A 21,171-nucleotide genomic window follows, 5' to 3' on the forward strand; every position below is an offset into this window, starting at 1 on the left:
ATATACTCCCACTCATCCATGGAGAAATAGACAGTGACGCCCTGACACCTTATAGGAACCTGACAACACAATGACACCGTCATCACCCAGAGCCCTCCAGTGCTGTTACTGGAGAATTTCCCAGCATTCCCAGCAGTGTCACCTCTCCAGTCAGCAGCTCCAATATCTGGTGGGTGAGTTCTAGGATCTTCTGCTCATGTATAAGGGGGTGAGGAGGAGGCTCTGTGATGAGGTGAGGGGTCCTGCTCCACCCTCCTGACTCCTGGAGATGGATGATGGGAGTCACACAGTCCCCCAATGTCTTCTTCACTATTGTGTACTCCTGTGGATGGAGAGAGACACTTAAATAAACAACTGGATGACAGTTACTGTTACTGGTAATTTTCTTTTCATGAGTCCTCCACGGCAGCTCTACGCTGATGAGACCCTCCTCCAACCAGGCAGGAACAGGAAGAATAGATGTGACCCTCTATGGTTCCTTCCTTGTAAAAGGGTCAGTGATGACTTTTGGAAGTTGATCATCCAACCCAACTTCTGTAGGTTCTTCAATACAAATGGTAACTGCCTATGAAAGTCCTGTTTGGCATTCTCTAAAATCAATAGGTCATCTAACTATGGACTTATCATAACAGAACGCAATCAGATCTGACATCACCTTTGTGAAGAGCCTCGGGGAGAATGAAATCCCAAAAGGGCAGGCATGTGAATTGCTAGTGTAGTATCCTTCCCTTGTTTTTCATTGCAAAATCTTGAAATCTTTGAGTGGTCTGGATGAATTGGGATATGACAGTACTCATACTTCAAATCTAATGTCACCATCATTGCCTCCTCGAATATCATTGGAATGGCTGATCTTATTGTTTCCATCTTGAATTTTCTGTATCTGATCCCATTAAATTTTTTTAGATTTATATTATTGTCCTGTGACTCCCATTTGGCTTTTTCACCAGAAATAGATTTGATTAGAATCCCTGCCCCTGCATTTAAAATCACTAAAACAGGAGGGTAGCGAGGAAGCATTGAAAAACTATAAAGAAAAATAGAATATATAAAAGACAAATAAAAGCAGCCAAACTAGAGACAGAGAGAGTCATTGCCAAAGAGAGTAAAACTAACCATAAAATGTTCTTCAATTATATAAATGGTAAAAAGTAAAAAAATCTAAAGGTGTCGGCCCTTTGCAGAGTAAAGAGGGAAGGAGGGGGGAGGGGCAGAAAGCAATGAGGTATTAAATATTAGTAAGCTATTAAATATTTTTCTCTCCACTGTATTCACTGAAGAAGATAAATGTCAGATGAAATGCAGAATGTAACAGTAAATTCCCCATTAAAATTGCCCTGTCTGACCCAGGAAGAAATACAGCGGCGTCTTAAAAAATATTAAATGAGACAAATCGCCGGAACCAGATGGCATACACCCCCGTATCTTAAGAGAATTAAGTAATGTCATAGCCAGACCCTTATCCATATATACAAAGAAGGATGTTTATGTGTATGTATTGTGGTAATGTGAACAGTGCTGGGAGGTGTGTTGTCCCACTTCAGGTATCTCAGATATGTGAGACAGATAAAATCCAGAGAGTGGCAGTAGTCTCAGCAAAGCATAGTTTGCTGAGACATTTTTGTATACATTTTCTGGGCTGGATTTTACTTGGACTGGCGGCTAGGCTTGGTAAAGGGAGTTCCCAGTCCACACGCTTCCAGTATGGGTTTTCCTTTCTACCTGAGGTGATCGCAGGTGAGGCCTGCTGCAATCAGGCTTGCATAAAGCGCCTCAGAGTAGGTCAGTCTGAGGAGGGAGAGCGAGACTGTTTTGTGAAGCAGAGGCTCTGTGTGTGGTCTCAGTCAGGAGGACCACAAGGCTTTGAATAGCCTGAGGTTTGGAGGACCTAGCGACACCTGGAGAACGAGGGTTGCACGCCTAGCGTCTGGAGGACTACTGGGCCACACTCCCTCAAAAGGTACTGGAGTTGCCAAAGCCTATTGCCAGTATTGATGTTGGCTGAGGAAAGCAGCATATGTTGTCCATGTGTGAACTGAGCTCTATGAGTGAGATAGGGACGTATTGTGTTTAGGTAGCGTCCTAGACAGGCAGGAGTTTATTTGTGTTTTAAGTGTTGGCGGTGCGGGAACCTCACCCCACCCAGTGATGTATAACTGGACTATACTTTATAAGACTGTCAAAATAAATGCACAGTTTGGACATGAAAATCCGTTGTCTGGTGAGATATCTGTGAGTGTGACACCCTGAAAAGAGACGATCCCTTACAGTATGTATGAATGTATGTTCCGCTATCACTCAAAAACGCAACCATCGATTTCAACAAAACTTGGTATACACATCCCTTGCTACCTGGAAAGAAATCTTGTGGAGGTCACAGCTCTCTAGCATGTACCATTCCTGAGATATTCCCCAAAAATGCAAATATGGCACATCACATGACCTACATTAGCCAATAGAAGACTGCAGGTCTTTCTCTTCATATCCCAACTGCCATACACATGTCCCTTATCAGCCAATACAAGCTTGGAGGTCCTTAGTCTCCACATATGCACACTTTTACACCAGGTTTCCATAACAACCCGGCCATTTTTCTTCACTGCTGCAGGTCAGCTTTAAAAGGGGCAGGGCACTGTGGATGACACTGTTAAGGGAGCGGAGTGCTGTGGAGGTGAGAGTTCAGAGGTCAGGTAAGGTGGCCAAACAGACTACCCTCAAAAGACAGACTTAAAACCTGCCCTCAGGTCCCACTAAGCCACGCCCCCACCCACTTCGCAGCTGACGGGGATTGAAAAATAAAGGTAAAAATCTACTTCTGTCAGCTGCAGGGGATCGAGGGAGGGCGACTTTCTCCCTGCAGTTTATGCTCAGACAGCACAGTGCTGCTGTCTGAGAGTGAGCTGTTCAAAAGAACATCCCTGTGTCCGTCCAGGACCTGGAGTCTAAAAAGCCGGACTGTCCGGCCTAAAACCGGACCTCTGGCCAATCTAGAGGCAGGCTGCTGTGGAGGTCAGAGTTAAGGGAATGGACCCCTGCCGATCAGAAGCTGATGATCTATCCAGAGGATAGATCATCAGTTACTTAAAACAAAGTGCAGAACCCCTTTAATCCTAACTTCTACAAACCTATGAATACAGAATCAACCTAATCAAACTAATATGAAAAATTGTTATTCTAAAAATCTTCATCTACTTGCATATTATAAGTTATACCAGCAAGAATTAGTCTTTATGTAGAAAACTATGATTTAAATTGTGATTTAATTCAGTTTGATTTAAATCAAATCCACCCCGATATACAGTCAGGTCCATAAATATTAGGACATCAACACAATTCTAACATCTTTGGCTCTACACACCACCACAATGGATTTGAAATGAAACGAACAAGATGTGCTTTAACTGCAGACTTTAATTTGAGGGTATTTACATCCAAATCAGGTGAACGGTGCAGGAATTACAACAGTTTGCATATGTACCTCCCACTTGTTAAGGGACCAAACGTAATGGGACAATTTGCTTCTCAGCTGTACCATGGCCAGGTGTGTGTTATTCCCTCATTATCCCAATTACAATGAGCAGATAAAAGGTCCAGAATTCATTTCAAGTGTCCTATTTGCATTTGGAATCTGTTGCCGTCAACTCTCAAGATGAGATCCAAAGAGCTGTCACTATCAGTGAAGCAAGCCATCATTAGGCTGAAAAAACAAAACAAACCCATCAGAGAGATAGCAAAAACATTAGGCGCGGCCAAAACAACTGTTTGGAACATTCTTAAAAAGAAGGAACGCACCGGGGAGCTCAGCAACACCAAAAGATCCGGAAGACCACAGAAAACTACTGTGGTGAATGACCGAAGAATTATTTCCCTGGTGAAGAAAACACCCTTCACAACAGTTGGCCAGATCAGGAACACTCTCCGGGAGGTAGGTGTATGTGTGTCAAAGTCAACAATCAAGAGAAGACTTCACCAGAGTGAATACAGATGGTTCACCACAAGATGTAAACCATTGGTGAGCCTCAAAAACAGGAAGGCCAGATTAGAGTTTGCCAAACGACATCTAAAAAAGCCTTCACAGTTCTGGAACAACATCCTATGGACAGATGAGACCAAGATCAACTTGTACCAGAGTGATGGGAAGAGAAGAGTATGAAGAAGGAAAGGAACTGCTCATGGTCCTAAGCATGCCACCTCATCAGTGAAGCATGGTGGTGGTAGTGTCATGGTGTGGGCATGTATGGCTGCCAATGGAACTGGTTCTCTTGTATTTATTGATGATGTGACTGCTGACAAAAGCAGCAGGATGAATTCTGAGGTGTTTTGGGCAATATTATCTGCTCATATTCAGCCAAATGCTTCAGAACTCATTGGACGGCGCTTCACAGTGCAGATGGACAATGACCCAAAGCATACTGCAAAAGCAACCAAAGAGTTTTTTAAGGGAAAGAAGTGGAATGTTATGCAATGGCCAAGTCAATCACCTGACCTGAATCCGATTGAGCTGCATTTCACTTGGTGAAAACAAAACTGAAGGGAAAATGCCCCGAAAACAAGCAGGAACTGAAAACAGTTGTAGTAGAGGCCTGGCAGAGCATCACCAGGGATGAAGCCCAGCGTCTGGTGATGTCTATGCGTTCCAGACTTCAGGCTGTAATTGACTGTAAAGGATTTGCAACCAAGTATTAAAAAGTGAAAGTTTGATTTATGATTATTATTCTGTCCCATTACTTTTGGTCCCTTAACAAGTGGGAGGCACATATGCAAACTGCTGTAATTCCTGCACCGTTCACCTGATTTGGATGGAAATACCCTTAAATTAAAGCTGACGGTCTGCAGGTAAAGCACATCTTGTTCCTTTCATTTCACATCCATTGTGGTGTAAAGAACCAAAAATGTTTGAATTGTGTCCATGTCCTAATATTTATGGACCTGACTATATATATATACACACACACACACTACAGAAGACAGTATACTGTGTATATATACAAATCTACTACAGAGGACAGTACACTGTATATATACTACAGAGGACAGTATACTGCTACAGATGGATCTGGATAGATTGGAGGCTTGGGCAGAGAAGTGGCAGATGAGGTTTAACGCTGACAAATGTAAAGTTATGCACATGGGAAGGAATAATGCAAGTCACCCGTACATAGTAAATGGTAAAACATTGGGTAACACTGACATTGGAAAGAACTTAGGAATTTTAGTGAACAGCAAACTAAGCTGCAGAAACCAGCGCGCTCTGTGTTCTCCTCAGCAGCACAGGGGAGAAGGCAGCAGTCTCTCCCTCCCCCCTGTGTCGCTGCTGCTGCTGCCACCAATGAGGAGAGAGTAAATGTTTAATACAAATCCAGGAGGCGGGTGCTGGCGGGGAGCTGTGATTAGCGGCAGTTAACCCCTCAGGTGCCGCACCCGCCTCCTGTATTAAATGTTAATTATATTATCATTGGTGGCGCAGTGCGCCCTTCCCCCTACTCCCCAGTATTAAAATCATTGGTGGTGCAGGGCGCCCCCTCACCTCAACCCCCCAGTATTAAAATCATTGGTGGCGCAATGCGACCCCCGAACCCCCCAGTATTAAAATCATTGGTGGCAGTGGCCACAGGGTCCCCTCCCCTCCTCCTCATTGGTGGCAGTGGCAGTTCCGATCGGAGCCCCAGCAGTGTTATCCTGGGGCTCCGATCAGTTACCATGGCAGCCAGGACGCTAGTGAAGTCCTGGCTGCAATAGTCAGCTCCCTGCTGCTGTGTGCAGAGCCCAGGGCAGCAGGGAGAGTGTGAAGTCCTATTCACCCTAATAGAGCTATATCAGAGTGAATAGGACAAGGGATTAAAAGATCCCAGGTTCTGGCCCCTTAAGGGGAAAATAGTTATTAAATAGATAAAAAAAACATCAAAATATTAAATCAATAAATCACCCCCTGTCCCAATTTTACATATAAAATATATAACCAATAAATAAATAAACATATTACATATCGGGAAGTCTGAAAAGTCCAAACTATTAAAAGATTTTAAAAAAAAGTCCAATTCGGTGAGCGCCGGAATCAAAACAAAATTCTAACTGCGCGATTCGCCATTTTTTTTGGTCACTTTGTCCCCCTAAAAAATAGGATCAGACTGTTCTATTATGGGCCGGACATTCCATAAAATGCGGATGCTAAAAGGATTATCCCTCGGCGCAAAGAAGGAATTGGCCAATGGGGGTTAATAGCAATCTTTAAATCTTTACTGTTTCACAACGCGTTTCGGGGATAGCTTCCCCTTCTTCAGGTGAATGCAATAGTATTTATGTCAGCAAGTTTATATACGGGAGCCGTGACACTGATTATCTAATACCATCGGGCGTCACATGATCGCAAGTGCCGGGAGTCACGTGTCATGTTACTGAGGAAACGGACGTCGGACCTGCCTGCGCCATGCAAAGTCTCCACACCAAGCCTCCCGGAATCTGGACGGAGCGGGGAGCCACATGACTGCATACAGCCGACCACGTAACAAGCTACGGGAAGGCTCCGGAGCTGGGGCATTATGGCTCCCAGGGTGAAGCATGTAGAGGGCGGGATCGGTCGTCATGTGGCCGCGGGTGCCGGTTACATGACCCTATCCAAGCGAGTGGAAGCCAGAGGTTGCCTGGGTGATTGGGACGCCAGCCGACCAGAGAGCTACTCAGGGTCATTTAGATTGTGGAATTAGATAACTGCATAAGAAAGAATACTTAAAAAGTAAATAAATTGATAATGGTTGGTTCCATAAGACAAGAATAATAAATAAAATACAAGTTGGTAGATCGAACATTAATAAACGATTAATATTAATAACAATTCATATAATTTGATAAAACCTGAATAATTTCCCTATTCACACCTAAGCTAAAAACATATAATAAATACATTCATAAAAACAGATTGATATAAATAATGCAGAATACATAAGTGTAGAAGTTGTGCCAATCGGATGTTGCTAAAAACCTTATTTTCTTGGGAGAGCTTTTTGCCGTACAATTGGGACCACGAGGAATCTACTAAGATTGCCCATCAAATAGTTTAAAATAATTTAAAATAATTAAGGAATAATTGAATAGATGCACAGGGTGCTGGAATCTTATTTTACCTTATTGTGCATCAGTTGGTATTAAAGAAAAGCCCTATAGTGCCATTTTTTACCTGTCTAATTAATGGCCTTTGATGCTAACCAAAGGGATCCCGCGCTTTCCTGGGCTGGAACAGTAAAGAGATAGAGAGCCCTATGGGTGGTACATAATATTGTGAAGGTGTCCCAGCACCACTATGACAGATTAAATTTTCACAGGTTCATTTCAAACGCTTCATTAAGACCACTGGGATTTAGGCAATTTAGCTTAAAAATCCAGAACATTTCACATCTTTTCAAGATTTGGCTAATATTCCGACAGTCTTTTGAATCAATAAGTAACACCTATAGAAAAGGTCCCCTCATGGTGTTCTGCGTCATGTCGAGAGACACTATGCTGAAGGAATTTCTTCTTTATATTTGACCTGTGCTTAATAAGTCTATGTCTCAATGTCTGTATAGTGCGGCCCACATACTGCAACCCACATGGGCAGTCCAATAGATAGACAACGTTTTGAGACCCGCAATCAAGATGGTCCCTGATCGGGCAGGAGACTCCGGTGGGATTACTACAGAATGTGGAGGACCGGCTTATGGTGGAACAACAAAGGCATCTGGGTAAATTACATCTGAAGCTGCCTCCAGTTTCACAGATTTTACTTTCCCTCACAGCCCCTGTTTTGATGCACTTATTAGTTGATTTTAATTTCCTGGGTGCCAGAATAGTTTTTAGGGTTTTAGCCCTTCTAAATGTCAGGGGTGGTTGGGCTGGTATGGTCTTCTTCAAATGGGGGTCTTTAGCCAATATATGCCAATACTTTGATAGTATGCCTCTAATGATATTGTGGTTATTACCATATGTTGCCACAAAATTCATTTTAAAGTTCCTTTCCTTGGCATTTGCTTGACTTCTGTTGGTTTTACTGAGGCACTCATCCTGGGTTAAGCTACTCGCTTTCGTATACGCAGCCTCTACTACCTTCGAAGGGTATCCTTTTTGGAGAAACCTAGTTCGGATGATTTCACTCTGAGCTACAAAGTCCTCGTCCGAGGTGCAATTACGCCAAATTTTTTAAAACTGGCTGAATGAAATGTTTATCTTCCATTTTTTATAGTGTGTGCTGGAGTAGTTCAGGTAGCTATTGCTGTCTACTGTCTTGAAGAAGGTCTAGGTGGTTATTTCTCAGCCCTTTGAACTTAATTCAAGGTCCAAGTATTCTATAGTTTGCGTACTATAAGTGCCGGATAAGTGGATTCCCCAATCGGTCTTATTTAGGTGGTGATAGTGGTGTCTTCACCCTTCAGTATGAATATCAAATCATTGATATACTTTCGATAAAAAATAATGTTTTCTGTCCAGCTTTTGGATCCATAAATGCAATTATCTTCAAAACGCCCCATAAATAGATTAGCCAGACTTGGCGCAAATTTCGTCCCCATTGCGGTACCCCTCTTCTGTAAATAGAGTGTGTCCTCAAAAGTAAACACGTTGTGTGTAAGGATGAATCTAATGCTATCAAGTACAAACAACTTTTGTTCCTCTGGTATCTCAGGATCATTATCAAGGTACCACTTTATACAATCGATACCCAATTCATGAGAAATGTTGGAGTACAACGCTGTGACATCCAAGGTGGCCCATCGGTACATTGCCTCTCCACTCTATTTCCTTCAAGGCCTGAATTAGAGACGTAGAGTCTCTTAGGTATGAGCGTAGGGTCACCAAATATTTTTGTAAAAGGACATCCACATATTGGGATAAATTACAGGTGAGAGAGGAGATACCAGAAATAATTGGTCGGCCTGGTGGATTTAGGTTATTTTTATGGATCTTAGGCAGATGGTAAAATAAGGTCATTGTTGGATCAGGTATTAAAAATTATTATTTTTCTTTTTTGTCCAATATGAATGATGCGGATTCTATTAGGGCCCTGAATTCCAATTTATACTATATAAAGAAGAAATTCCTTCAGCATAGTGTCTCTCGACATGCCGCAGAGCGCCACAAGGGGATCTTTTCAATAGGTGTTACTTTAAAACCTGCAAAGATTGGAAAGACTGTCGGAATATTAGCCAAACCTTGAAAAGACATGAAATGTTCTGGATTTTTAGGCTAAATTGCCTAAATCCCAGTGGTCTTAGCGAAGCGTTTGAAATGAACCTGTGAAAATGTAATCTGTCATAGTGGTGCTGGGACACCTTCACAATATTATGTACCACCCGTAGGGCTCTCTATCTCTTTGCTGTACCAGCCCAGGAAAGCTCGGGCCCCCTTTGGTTAACATTCAAGGTAATTATTAGACAGGTAAAAAATGGCACTATAGGGCTTTTCTTTAATACCCACCCATGCGAAATAAGGTAAAGTAAGATTCCAGCACCCTGTGCTTTGATTCGCCTATATTAAATTCAGTAACATCTTTTCGATTATTCCTTAATTATTTTAAATTCTTTTAAACTATTTGATGGGCAATCTTAGTAGATTCCTCGTGGTCCCAATTGTACGGCAAAAAGCTCTCCCAAGAAAATAAGGTTTTTAACAACATCCGATTGGCACAACTTCTACACTTATGTATTCTGTATTATTTATATCAATCTGTTTTTAAGAATTAAATTAATTTCTGTTTTTAGCTTAGGTGTGAATAGGGAAATTATTCAGGTTTTATCAAATTATATGAATTGTTATTAATATTAATAGTTTATTAATGTTCGATCTACCAACTTGTATTTTATTTATTATTTTTGTCTTATGGAACCAACTAATTATCAATTTATTTACTTTTTAAGTATTCTTTCTTATGCAGTTATCTAATTCCACAATCTAAATGACCCTGAGTAGCTCTCTGGTCGGCTGGCGTCCCAATCACCCAGGCAACCTCTGGCTTCCACTCACTTGGATAGGGTCATGTGACCGACAACCGCGGCCACATGACGACCGGTCCCGCCCTCTACATACGTCACCTTGGGAGCTATAACGCCCCAGCTCCGGAGCCTTCCCGGAGCTTGTCACGTGGTCAGCTGTATGCGGTCACATGGCTCCCCGCTCCGTCCAGATTCCAGGAGGCTTTCTCCCTCCCACCGCCCCTTCCCAAGGCCAAACCCAATACGCGGTGTGGAGACTTTGCATGTCGCAGGCAGGTCCGACGTCCGTTTTTTCAGTAACGTGACATGTGACTCCCGGCACTTGCGATCATGTGATCCCCGCCGGTATTAGACAATCAGTGTCATGGCTCCCATATTTTTAGCCAGTTTCAAGATCAATAAATAAAAATATACAGACAAAAAGTATTTTAGGCCCTGTTCTAGACATAGTGTATTATGTGGTAAAAAAAACTATTAAAATAAGGTTTTTAAGAACCCAATCACCCCAGATTCAGAGGTCACCTTCTCATTCCCCGCCCACTCCCACCCCTGACCTCTGTTTGGGGCGTTTTTGTATGTGTGTGTATAGAAACTTGCTGACATGAATACTATTGTATTCACCTGAAGAAGGGGAAGTTATCTGGAAACGCTTTGTGAACCAATAAAGATTTAAAGATTGCTATTAACCCCCATTGGTCGGTTCGTTCTTGCGCCGAGGGATAAATATATCAGGGGTCAATACAGAGATCTCTCCGATCATCTATTTATCCCCAGGACTGTGACTGTGACGAGGAAACATCCTCTGCGTCTGGAGGAAAGAAGGTTTGTACACAAACATAGAAGAGGATTCTTTACGGTAAGAGCAGTGAGACTATGGAGCTCTCTGCCTGAGGAGGTGGTGATGGTGAGTTCACTAAAAGAGTTCAGGAGGGGCCTGGATGTATTTCTGGAGTGTTATATTATTATTGGTCGTTGATCCAGGGAGTTATTCTGATGTCTGATTGGAGTCGGGAAGGAATTTTTCCCCCTAAAGTGAGGAAAATTGGCTTCTACCTCACAGTTTTTTTTTGCCTTCCTCTGGATCATTTTGCAGGATAACAGGCTGAACTGGATGGACAGAGGGCTTTGTTCAGCCTTATAAACTATGTTCTTTGAATACTGGACAGACTGCATCTAAAGTCTTCTACTCTGCTCCTCATATTGCTCTGCAGGTGAGAGGGGGATTTGTGATGAGGAACTTTCTTGGTGGAGAAGCGAGGAATTCAGTTCTGTAACCTTCCTCTAATACCTTTATTACCAACTCTGAAGCTGCAATTTTCCTCCATTCTTCCAAGCAGTGTGAAAGTCTCACCCTACGCTTCTGGCATCATTGTTTTGGAGTAGAGGTTCTGTCAATAGGAGGTTTAACAAGAAATGGCTTCCCTCTGCCCCCTTTTTTATGGCTCCATCGACCCAGATTCCATTTATCTTTCTTATTCCTGTTGTTCAGATATATGAACCTTTTTTGCCTGGGTCAATCCTTCTTACGAGACTCCCCCTCAAGAAAGCCTCCCTTTTATCTGAGGCTTTCTCTTAGGTGAGCTGCTGAGGAGTCGACTGGGAGAAAAGAACTATTTGGGATGTGTAATGGTAGGCCTTGTATGATATAAGACCTGGGGGAGTACAAAGCCAGAGAGCACATGGTTCTTACCTAAATGTGAGGCATAACTAAGACTGTGTGAAGGAAATCATACTTCCTCCATTTTGCTCCTCTCTCCTCACAGTGGGCTCTTCCCCTCCTTCTTTCTCATACTCCATTATTCTCATGCTGAAGTTGACATTTTCCCATTATCGTTAGATTAGAATGTTCTAAACCCAAGGCTGAGAATTTTGTCTTTACTTCTGTGAGAACTTTTGTAATAATTTCACTCCTTTTTGGTCTAAAGCCATTATGATATGCTCCTGGTATATAGACACATATCTAATATATAAAGCTGAGCGTATGTGTGTGTATGTCCGCTAAAGGAATCCGCACCGTCGCATTTACAATCACGAAATTTGGCACACAGGTACATCAGGTGTCCGGGAGGGATTTAGACTGGTTCTCAGCTCTCTAGGAAGTACCGCATCAGCCAATAGAAGCTTGGTCACATGACCATTATCAGCCAATAGAAGCTCGCAGGCCGTTAGCCACCACATACACAGTTTTACTCCAGGTTTCCATAACAACCCAGCCATTTATCTTCACTGCTGTAGGAGAGCTTAAAAGGAAATCTGTCACCAGGATAATCGCTATTGAAGTAAAGCCGTGGCCTAATTGCACTTAGTACCTTTTTTCCAGATGTGCCTTTGTTCCAGCAATAGATGTTTTTATCCTCAGAAAATCCAGTTTATTTGGTATGCAAATCAGCCAGCAGCGCCGTGGCCTTCTCAATGTTTACCGCTGCCCAATTGATGTCACGACTTGTATCAACTGGCCTGGGCGGGGCTAAGCTCCATTCAAGGGAACGGAGCATAGCTGCGACCAGGCTAGTGATACTAGTGTGACATCACTGGGCCTGGGGTAAACAGTGAGAAGGCCGCGACGCTGTTGAAGCGCTGCTGCCTTCTCAAACAGCTGATTGGCGGGGTTTCCGGGTGGCGGACCCCCGCTGATCAGATGCTGATGATCTATCCAGAGGATAGATCATCAGTTTAAACAAAGTGCAGAACCCCTTTAAATGAAATTGATTAAATATACCCGAGCGAAGCTGGGTCCTTCAGCTAGTGATGAAATAAAACTGAAGGTCATTATATGGAGCATCCACCTCCCTGTGAGGATTTCTTTTCTGAGACGCTCGACTTAACCCTTAATTTGGCCTTATCATCACATCGGTAGAGCCGATTATGCTCACAACTGAGAGGAGCGGTGGAGAGTCTGAATGACTGGTATGTAATACCTAAGAAAGAGATGGCGGAGGCAGGTCATCTAGATGGTACGAAGGACGTCCGACGGGACAGATGTATTAATGGGGTATTCCCATCACAGACAATGGGGGCAAATCGGTAGGACCCGCACCTACAATGAGAACAGAGCGGGGAGAGCAGGGCTCCAGGCAAAAAAAATATCAAGGAGCCATTGGCTCCTAACCTGAAAAATTTAGGAGCCAAATGATATTTTTAGTCGACAAATTTTAAATGCATATAATTATGGTATAATAAAAAAATAAAAAGACGAGTCTTAGTTGCCCATTTGTCTTTCCTTTTGATTAGTTCTTCTGACCACATCAATCTTGAGGCTCACAGTCCTTCATTACACCCCCCACCTACTCTCACCCACCTGGCTTCTGTAGTCTTCCCAAAAAATGGGTGTTTCTCCATGAAATTTTTTATCTTGATGCCGCTGCAGCCAATTCCTGGCTACAGTGGAGATCTGCTGCCCTTGCATCACATGACCATTTACCTTAATGCAAGGGAAGCAGTGGTCAGGTATTGGCTGTAGTGGGTCCAAACAGAAAGTTTTCATGAAGGGACTCAAGACGAACAACGGGGCCTGGGGAGCAAACGAGATGAGACCCCGCACTGGGGATCAGGAAAGTATGAGTGTATACAAACCCTTTAAGGTGTATATTTTTTTTAAAGGGGGTTTTAAACCAATATGTGACACAGAATGTAAACTGTCCCCACTGCACTCCGTAAGAGAGGCGCCACTGCGACCAGTGACCACATCAGCAGGCATCACGTGTGGACGGGGCCAGCAGGACAGTGCTCTGGGGACACATTTAGAAAAAATCTAATACAGCAGATAAAAATATAATACTTCAGGAGCTTTACTCTTTATTCTCAACACCTCTGCTTGCTTGTCAGTGAATGAAAACCTTTGTTTGCTCTCAGAGGGAGGAACAATTGCCCATATTCTACTGCTGCTCACTGTGTAACTGTGGCCGGACATGGACATTCAGTCTGTGAATGTCAACCTTGTAGGTTTTCATTCACTACCAGCAAGCAGAGGTGTGGCAAAGGTAGGAGACCTCCTCTGGCAGCTGAACTAGCCTGTGCTTAACCCCTTATAGGCTGCTTTAGTGTCATTATCCCTCTTTTTAACTTCACCATATGTCTTTAGACCAGAAAGGAGCAGCTAACCGTCCGCCCATCACCCCCGTGTCAGTGAGGAGCCGCGCACCGACATCGCCGTCCTGTTCTAGATCCTGCAGGAGCTCCGTCCTGACCTCCCAGCACTGCCGGGGTCGCATAGCATTACAGTGATTTATGATGCTTTGTAACCGTCACTGCCTGCCCTGTGAGGGATCTGAGAAGATCGGATAGACTTGCAGCACGTGAGTCTATCTGACAGGTCTTTCTGTGTTTCCTTCCTGTTTGTTGTTGTGGGCAGGTTCCCACCTCTCCACAGGTTCTGCTGCTGTTTAAGAGGCTCTATTTAAGTCCACCTCTTACTGCTGACTTTGCGGTTGATATTTGCCTTCTGGAGTTCTAGACTGGTTGTTTGTGGATCCTCTACTTCCCGCTCGTCCCAAGTTAAGTCCTCCTGTTCTCTCCTTTGTGCATTTGTTGCTTCTAGGTCTCAGGGAGACGCTGGTCACTTCACGGTGGAAGGTACCGGCTGTCTCATTCCCCGCTCCCTAAGTTAGGGTTTGCTTCAGCGTCAGCAGGGCTTAGGTTCCAGCGTATGAGTTTGTTCACCATCAGGACTTGCTCATAGTGTCAGCAGTCAGGGAGAGGCTCAGGGGTTGTTAGGAGGTTACCATTCCCTCCTCCCTATCTTTGGGGCCTAGTCTGTTTACCTGTTTGTTTACTTGGTGTTCCTCTTATCCCCACCTGCCGTGACAATAACCCTTACAGTCCTGGAATGTATTGGATAACACTGACAGCATTATGTCAGTGTTATCCAGTACACTCCAGACCTCTAAGGGTTACATAGCATCATAAATCAATATAATGCTATGCGACCTGATTAGTACTACGCAGGCGAGGACGGGGGATCCCACCGACATACTGTGGTGTGAAACCAGCACAGCCGGTGCTTATAGATGTTCTAACAGGGTTTACCCATCTCTCCTTGTGACCTCATGGGGCCCAGTCCTAGAAAACCCACTAATAAATCTGCGTGTCTCGTGTCATCAGCCGTGGGTTGTGCTGCGCGGAGCCCCCCCCCATTCCGGGTAGTGTGAGGGGCGGATCTTCAGCGTGTGTCTGCTGGATGAAAGACTTTTTTTCTTAACCCTTTCATCCGGAGATTTTTTTGGGGGTGTTTTCGTTCTGCCCTCCCTGCCTTCCCAGAGCCATAACTTTTGTATTTGTCTGTTCACATAGCCATATGAGGGCTCGATTTCTGCCGGACAAGTTGTACTTTCTAACGCCACTATTTAATATTGCATATGATATAGTGGGAAGCGGGAAAAAAAAATCCAAATGGGGCAAAATTGAACAAAAAATAACAAAAAACAATTTCACCAAAGTTTTAATTTTTTTTTTTATTTACGACGTTTAATATACGATAAAAATGACTGGTTACTTTTATTCTACAGGTCAGTACGAATCCGGCGATACCTTATATGTATAGTTTTTCTTGCGTTTTGATAGTGATAAAAAAATTAAAAAGTGGGAAAAAAAATCTGTCTTTAATTTTTGTCGCCATATTTTGACCCCTACAACTTTTTTTTGTAATTACGTGTACGGAGTATATGGGGCTCACTTTTTGCGGGGCGATCTGAACTTTTCATTGATACCATTCTGGGGTGTCTATGACTTTTTGATCTTTTTTTATTAAAAAAAAAATGTAGAAAATGAAGCGACCAAAAACTGTGAATCGGCCATTTGGACCCTTCTTTCGTTTTGCCGTATGGGGAATATATTTTATACTATGGGCGACACCCATGTGTATTTTTAAAAAAAATGTTAGCTCTTTTATTTTTATTTTAAATTTTTAAAACTTTTTATTTTTTTACGCTTCTTATAGATCCCATAGGGTAATAGGGATGTAATCTGTTATTATCAGGCACTTGCATTGGACTCTACGATGATTTCACTACTTTCCTATGGAGCCTATTACAGGCGAGGTCTCCATAGGAAACACTATGCCGCAGCCTCCGGTCAGTCACAGAGACAGGGGCCACTGCACACAAGCTCCGGCTCCTCCGATCGCCGCACAGGGGAGCCGGAGCACCACCGGAAGCGCGCGCTTTTGGTTTTCAGCGCGCTCAGATGCCGTGGTCAGGATTGACCACAACATCTGAGGGGTTAAATGTGCGCAATCGGCATTACTGCCAATTGCGGACATGAGCGTGGGTGTCTGCTATAAGAAGCAGGCGGCGCCCGCAGCTCTCAGGACAATGGGGCCTATCCTAGCGATAAGCCCCATTGTCTGTGATGGGAATACCCCTTTAAGGGCCTCGGATTTCTCCTGAAAGCTTCCTCAATTCTTAAAATAAACCCAAAATAATCGGAGAGAAGGAGGCGCAGATCATCAGCAAAAGAGTCTGTCAGCCGGGCCGTTCTCCAGGACCCTGGACTCTTCCTATCACTTCCTATGATGGATTCTCCTCCCCGATGTCTGACTTGTTACAGAATACAATAAAGAGGAGAGAAATCTAGAAAAGTTTACCTCTCCGCTCAGCAGGGAGATGATCTCCAAGGTGAGGTCTAATATTCTTCTGCTGATCTCCTTCCTGTCCATCCTTGGTGGCTCATTCAGGAGAAGAGGAGAGAACTGGAGGAGCTGGAGGCTTCTAGGACGTCTAGGACCTGTGGTGATGTCACTGTCATCTGATCCATTTTGTTGAGCCCCGCCCCTACAGTGATCATATGATGGTGATGTCATCATAGGTCCTTCACCTTCTGGTCACTCCTCTACTGAGCCCCGCCCCCTACACTGATCACATGATGCTGACATCATTCCCAAGTCCTACACCAAATATCTTCTTCATTGCTCAGTCCCGCCCCCTGCACTGATCACATGATGGTGATGTCACCCCAGGTCCTTCAGCTCTGAGACCAGAATGGAGTTGTCAGGAGAAGGTCCTTCTGTTCTTGATGTTACATATTAAATTCTTTGTGTTCCTAATTCAGGAAACTGTTTTACTAGAATTATGAATTTCCTATATCATTATTTCTTCATATGTATTTTTATTGATGCAATAGAAAAAATTCCATTCTGCTTGTTTTCACACGTACATAAAAATAGAACTAAGGGGTCATTTATGACCAAATATATACCACTTTTTGGTGTATATTTGGCACAGATTTTTTCGCATATTACTGATAGTAGAGGAGGACCTCCTTCTAACAGCTCTATAGTTTATATTACTGATAGTAGAGGAGGACCTCCTTCTAACAGCTCTATAGTTTATATTACTGATAATAGAGGAGGACCTCCTTCTAACAGCTCTATAGTTTATATTACTGATAATAGAGGAGGACCTCCTTCTAACAGCTCTATAGTTTATATTACTGATAATAGAGGAGGACCTCCTTCTAACATCTCTACAGCTTATATTACTGATAATAGAGGAGGACCTCCTTCTAACAACTCTACAGCTTATATTACTGATAATAGAGGAGGACCTTCTATCAGCTCTATAGTTTATATTACTGACTATACAAGAGAAGGACCTCCTTCTAACATCTCTACAGCTTATATTACTGACTATACAAGAGGAGGACCTGCTTCTAACATCTCTACAGCTTATATTACTGACTCCAGGAGGAGGACCTCCTTCTAACAGCTCTACAGCTCATATTACTGACTATACAGGAGGAGGACCTCCTTCTAACATCTCTACAGCTTATATTACTGACTATACAAGAGGAGGACCTCCTTCTAATAACTCCATCCTAGCTGTGCAGTTGTAAGAATGAGGTCGTCCTTCTGGAGTCTGTAATATACCCTGTGCAGTTTATTAGAATAAGGTCCTACTTCTGGAGTCTGTAATATACCCTGTGCAGTTGGTAGAATGAGGTCCTCCTTCTGGAGTCCGTAATATACCCTGTGCAGTTGTAAGAATGAGGTCGTCCTTCTGGAGTCCGTAATATACCCTGTGCAGTTGGTAGAATGAGGTCCTCCTTCTGGGGTCCGTAATATACCCTGTACAGTTGGTAGAATGAGGTTCTCCTTCTGGAGTCCGTAATATACCCTGTGCAGTTGTAAGAATGAGGTCCTCCTTCTGGAGTCTGTAATATACCCTGTGCAGTTGTAAGAATTAGGTCCTCCTTCTGGAGTCGGTAATATACCCTGAGCAGTTGGTAGAATGAGGTTCTCCTTCTGGAGTCCATAATATCTCCTGTGCAGTTGGTAGAATGAGGTCCTCCTTCTGGAGAATGTAATATACCCTGTGCAGTTGGTAGAATGAGAATTTGGGATTTTTTCATAAATAAAAGGTGAAATATATTGACTTAAATTTCATGAAATACAATGTGTCATGATCATGAGAAATTAATCTCAGAATGGCTTGGATAAATAAAATTGTTCCAAAGCTATTACCACATAAAGTGGACACATGTCAGATTTGCTAAATATGGCCTGGGCAGGAGGGTGAAAACTGGCCCGGGTAGAAGGGGTTAAAATCTGAAAAAGCCAACTGTATCTGGCAATGAAACTTGCCTTCTTCCAACACATTTTGTCCTTCAATGCCAAGTGGGCACCGCATTAACACAAGAAATGTATTTAGGATCTGTCCCCACATTCCTCAACAAAAACTGCATTCAGTATTAAGTAGATCTCTTACACCTGATGAGGCGTTAATTCTGTAGAAAAATCCAAGCATTAATACCCATCTGGAGCTTAAAGGGGTTGTCCGCTTTTATTTTTACTATTGATGACCTATCCTCTGGACAGCAATCAACAGAAGGTAACGGCAGCATCTCCAGTTCTTTATTAATCGTACTTCAAAGAATGTGTACACAAAAAGCCAGATAGCAATGTTTCAGCTACATGATTGCCTTTATCAAGCTGCCACGTAGCCGAAACGTTGCTATCTGGCTTTTTGTGTACACATTCTTTGAAGTACGATTAATAAAGAACTGGAGATGCTGCTGTTACCTTCTGTTGATTGCTGGTCTGTGGACTGCTGAGGATCTGCGGTTGTGGTTTGGCTGGTGCAGTCCGGTGAGGTCGGTGAGTGCTGCTCTTCAATTTTTGCCTCTGGACAGGTCATCAATATCAGATCGGTGGGGGGCAGACACCTGGCGCCCCTCAGTGGTTTAAAGACAGCTCAGCGCTGATACCAGCAATGCCTTCTCTGCTGTGATTACCTCATACGAGCGCTGACCTCTCTAAGTAGATGATCACTGGCGTGGCTATAGGGGCCCGCAGCTGTCGCAACTGCGACCTGGCCCCTAAGCCAGGGTTTGCACCGCTGAATAGGTCATCCTCAGGAAAGCAGTACAATTAGGAACTGCGGAAGGGGCACAGGAGACATCTACTGGAGCACTATGGGGCCATCTAACATGGGAGACATGGGGGGGGGGGGAGTACTACTGGTCCATCTACTGGGGGCACTATGGGGACATTGGGGGGATAGCACTATGGGGGCATCTACTGGGGGTACTATGGTAACATTAGGTGTGGGGAGAGCACTATGAGAGCATCTACTGGGGGCACTGAATAGGGGCTGGCACACACAAGAGGGGTGGGGCATGTTCTTAGACTGGCCTGCATTATGGGGGGGGGGAACTATGGGGATATTGACCCTAATAGGGCCACTAAGACAGAGTATGTTTAGCATCGGCATGCATTAAAAGGAAGCATTTTTTGCACTGGCATTAATTATAAAGGGGTATATTTTGCACTGGCGCACATTATGAGGGGGTATTTTTTGTATGGGCGCAAATTATGAGGAGAATTATTACTACTGGGGAACATGATTACTAGAATGGGCATGGGAGGGGTTACCATCACTAGTGGGGTACCTCAGGTGTCAGTACTGGAGGGGTTACCATTACTAGTGGAGTACCTCAGGGATCAGGATTGGGCCCTACTCTCTTCAATATATTTATTAATGGAAAAATATGTGGATGGGCACTCTATATGGAGGTAAATAGGACGCAATTTATTATTAAGATTTCATAAAAATGCAGACAATATAAAATAGATAAATGCTATATAAAAAAATTATAAAAAATAATATAATACACTCGGAAAAATCGGAAACAATTCAATTTCTGTGTTACTTCATGAAACTGGGGCTGATAACCCAATACAATCCCCACTTTGTATCACAGGGCCAATTAGTCCTGGAATTGAGGTTTTGAATTGAATTGAAGACCGGCGCGAGATTTAAAACGCAGACAGGGCCAGTCAGAGGACGAGCGCGTCCGCTGGCCCTGTCAATCAACATGAGGAGGGGGAGTCATTATGAATGGAGGATGCGGCTGCCCTACCTGCTGCTAGAGAGGTAATTTGCATAATATAAAAGTCAGTTTTTTGATAGAACTACTGAACCAAACAGTGTAATAGCCATATATATATTGAGAAATTGCAGCATAAAGATTGTAGGGAGACCAAAAAAAATTTAGTGGAGTGACAGAAGCCCTTTAAATACAGGTAAAGGACCTTTGATGACGTCACTCCGGTCATCACATGGTACATCACATGATCTTTTACCATGGTGATTCACCATGGTAAAAGACCATGTGATGTCCAGAGTGACGTCATCAAAGGTCCTTTACCTGTACTTAATGCTCACCACAGGTCCTATTCAACAAGGAGACACAAGGAGATGCCGGCTTCGCGATCAAGTGGACTAAGGTGAGTTAAATTATTTTTTATTTAGTTTTAACCCCTCCAGCGCTACTGTACTATGCATTCTGTATTCAGAATGCTATTATTTTACCTTCTAACCATGTTATAAGGGAAAATAATGCAATCTACAGAACACCTAACCCAAACCCGAACTTCTGTGAACGCAACGCACCCGCCTCTTATCCGGGCCAAAAATAAGACGCCCGTGTGAAAGAGGCCCAAGAGTTGCACTTGGGAGATGTTGCATTCGCCACCTAGAACTCTGCAAACACTTTCTCCAGGTCCACAGGGGCACCTCAAACAGCGCCTGTCAAGCAGAACTGGGCAGATTCCCCACTCTACTTTGCTGTCCAGAAGAGGGCGCTATCATTCAGAGCCCATCTACTAAGCAGCAGTCCCAGCTCCTACCATCACAAAGCCTTGCTACACCAAGAAGCCCCAGAAAAACAAAGCACCCTGCAACAAGTCACCCAAACCCAGCCTGCCCAATCCACCAAC

General features: G+C 43.6%; 1 long non-coding RNA gene across 1 annotated transcript; it reads right to left on the reverse strand.

Annotated features, from left to right (window-relative positions):
* Positions 1-4: 4 nt before the first annotated feature.
* Positions 5-16,582, reverse strand: LOC122925045. The gene is made up of 3 exons (XR_006387488.1): positions 16,540-16,582; positions 143-322; positions 5-59 (listed from the first exon to the last, which is right to left on the reverse strand). It is a non-coding gene; the product is annotated as an uncharacterized LOC122925045 (long non-coding RNA).
* Positions 16,583-21,171: the final 4,589 nt, after the last annotated feature.

The sequence above is a fragment of the Bufo gargarizans genome, chromosome 1, assembly GCF_014858855.1.
Source record: "Bufo gargarizans isolate SCDJY-AF-19 chromosome 1, ASM1485885v1, whole genome shotgun sequence".
Lineage (NCBI taxonomy): Eukaryota > Metazoa > Chordata > Amphibia > Anura > Bufonidae > Bufo > Bufo gargarizans.